A 3502-nucleotide genomic window follows, 5' to 3' on the forward strand; every position below is an offset into this window, starting at 1 on the left:
GTTTTCTCTGTGTGTATCTGCAATTTATTTGCACAAACTTATTTAAGAAGGTTCAATCTGCATTTGTGGAACTGATTGAGCTCCCCAGCACAAGTGGATTTTGCAGTATTTCAGTTTGTGGGTGATTTGGGTCTTTAATTACCCAAATTAGAATTAATTTACCATTGCTGTGCTGACAGGAAATCAGAATTTCAGAGTCTGGATCTTGTTTTTTTTTTCTGTTTACAGAACCAGGGTTGCTTTGTAGTGGTGAATATTTAGGGTATAATTGGTTCTTATTGTGTTAATTAACAATCTTAATTAGTTCCTAGTTAATGTGCCTTGAACAATCTCATTTTCCCAGAGTGTCAAAAAGCTGTGTGGTCACTTCTGGTTCCAATTTCAGTTTGAAAATGCATTTTCAAGGGTTACACGTGGCTGCATGTGACTGCAATCACATTAATTAATTACATTAATTAACACACTCATCCAGCTCTGGGTCCTTTAAGGAGCTCAGTGGCTCTGGAATGTCCCCCTGGATCATGTGCCTGTGTCAGCTGCTCCTGGTCATGCCCTGCAAATGCTCCTGTTTCACTTTGCCTTGCTCTGTTTGCTTCACAAAAAACTCCAGATCTTCAAACAAAAATAAAAAGTTATTTTTTTAGTGCCCCTTTCTTTAAATGAGTTGGTTATGAAAAACATCAGACCTAAAATGACTTTTGTCTTCAGTTCTTAATTTCAGAATGCTCCACTTCTGTTGTTTTATTACAAATAATTTTGCATTTGCAGGGGAAAAAACACTTTTTTATTTTTATTTTTAATACCAGCTGGAGCTGCAGCACCTCTGTCAGTCAGAACATAATTTTTTGCTGCCTCGTGTTTAATTTTGCAACAAGGTACAAATTCTGCAGGTCTTGCACTGAATTTTTGGTGTGAATAAGCACAAGAATAATGCTTGTGGCTTTAGGGACTAATTGTATTCATGTTTTATTGACTTCAGGGAAAGCAGAATTGAGGCTTTGGATCACAAGCCAAAGAGATTATTTTGGTTTGGAGTTAAGTTTGATTTTTAAAGAGAGGAAAAAATCCCATGCCTATTAATCCCCAATTCTGAGAACCAATCATGTAAAATTCAATTTATTCTCTTTATTTCCATTTCCACACCTCTACTCATCTTTCTGGAGATGTAATTGTTTTGGTTTTTCCCTATGTTGATTTATATTTTTAGAATTTTGGGGTGAGATGAAGGTGTCAGAGTTGTAGCCAGTCCTGGTGCAGGGATACTGGATTGCTCCAGGTTAAATAAATAGAAAACTCATTTGTCCCTTTGTGAGTCAGGATTATTATCAGGGTATGTTTTGATAGTTGGTTGTGAATCTCTGATGCTTTAAAATCTCAAACTGATAGTCCAGTACAACATAAACTTAAGAATTACAATTATTTCTGTATTCTGTGTAAGTAACTGGGAGATTTTTGGTGATTTTATTAATTCCAGAAGGGAAGGCCAGCAGCAAGAGAAAAACTCTTTATTTTTCCTTTTTTCTGATTATAGCTTTTGTATATCTGCTTTTCTCTATCCACAGGCTCCCACTGGCAGTTAAGTTGCTCTGATGCCATTTATATAAACTAAAACTCAGAAATGGTTGTTAATTTGTTATTTCCATTAGAGCAGCAGGCAGAGAGGTTATTTAAGTTTGTGGTGCTTGTCTTGCTGTGGCCTTTTCAGGGGTGGGTGACATTTAATTCCCAAACTGCTGCTATTGGATTTTATCCTTTCCAAACTGAATATTTCTCTTTGCTGCTGGAATTTACCACCACTACCAATATTTTTGTCAGCACCTGGGTGTGTGAAATTTGGAAATGATTTGCCTCAGTCAGCTGTAGTTCTCAATAAGTCTCTGTTCTTCCTCCAGTGGCAGAATCCAGCTTGGCTCCAATTTAACACAATTTACTGAGCCACCATTAAGTCATAGCTCTGATTCTGCAGAAAGTTGGATTTTTGTCTTGTTAAACTACTGTAAAAATTATGCAACAAACAGACCTTAAGCCTATATATTTTTTTAAATTTAATTTTTATCTGCTCTGGAAGCTGGGTATTGGAAATTTTATTTTTTTTGTCCATTCTTTGACTAAGAGCTGCAATTTTGGGAAATGCAATGTGGTGGCACAGCCCAAAGCAATGGAGTTTGGGGATTTTGTTCTTTATATCTTTATTTCTGTTGTGAAGTGTGTGATCTTAGCTGCACAAGTAATTGTTAAATTCTTTATGGCCACAGTCTGCTACAGATTTATTTAATGGAGTCATTAAAGTGGAAGAACCTTGAGTTATTGATTATTTAGTGTTTGGAGATTGAGCAGGGAGCACCTCACATCAGTCAATATGAGGGCAGCTGACTGTGGAATATATATTTTAATTATTATTTTTGAGTCATTGGGCTGCTGAAGAGCTGAGTGTGGTCCTGCTTCCACTGAACCCACATATTTTAAGAGATTTCTGTTCTGATTTGATGTTTTTACCTTGACTTAAGGAGCTCATTAAACACAAGCTCTGTGAACATTTATCAGGAAACTCTGGAGGGATGAGTTCCCAGCCTCTTTTATAAAGATTCTTGGAATGAGCTGGGATAATTTTGCTTTTTCCTCAAGCTGAGGAATGTACCTGCTGCAGAAACTGGGGGGTTTCTGGGAATTCTTGCACCTTATTTTCTCCTGTTCCCCTTCAAGGGAAATAGAGCCTTAACCATGCTGAGACCTTGATTTATTCCCTGTGCAGATCCATGGCAATCACCAGCACTTTTTCTTTGGTTTGTAGCATTTGAGATGTCTGATTATTTTTTTTTTTTAAAATCAATTTTTTTTTGGTAGAGAGCTGCTTTGTAATTTTCTAAAAATAATAACTTTGCCAAGCAAATTTATCAGTGATATAAAATTGAAAGTCCTTATTTTTCTTCATTAGCAATACTGTAATCAAAGGTGCAAAATAATGTATTTAATGTTCATGTCTGTGCTGCTGGAAATTGAAAATATATTGGATTAGGAGCAACTTTTAAACAAATTGAGGAATGGAGTTATAAATCCTCTTTGCTTGTTGCCAAGTGAGCTTTAAAAAGGAAAATATTTGCATATAGTGTATTAAAAAAAGCACTGGTTAGAGAGAGAATAAATCAGAATAAGAATAATTGCCAGACCAAGATTGCTTTATGTTTTTTACTGAATAAAACACAACTTGTTTATGCACAGTAATAACTTAATGAGCATAGTTTTTTTCACAGAATTATTGGCTGTTTCCAATATATAGATGGGAAAAATAAGTTTCCTTTTATTTTTTATGACAGATAGAAAAAGATGAATAGTATCTATATTTTAATATTACTGTTTGGTGTCTGCAGTGTATCATTTGAGTGTGTGTTGGTCAAACTCATTTCCTTAAAATATCCCATTTTACACTGCTAGTGAAACATTACTGAAGGAGATTTTGCTTGTTACTAACAGAAATATGTGAAATTATAACTTAGCTTTAAAA

Source organism: Erithacus rubecula, assembly GCF_903797595.1.
Source record: "Erithacus rubecula genome assembly, chromosome: 3".
NCBI lineage: Eukaryota > Metazoa > Chordata > Aves > Passeriformes > Muscicapidae > Erithacus > Erithacus rubecula.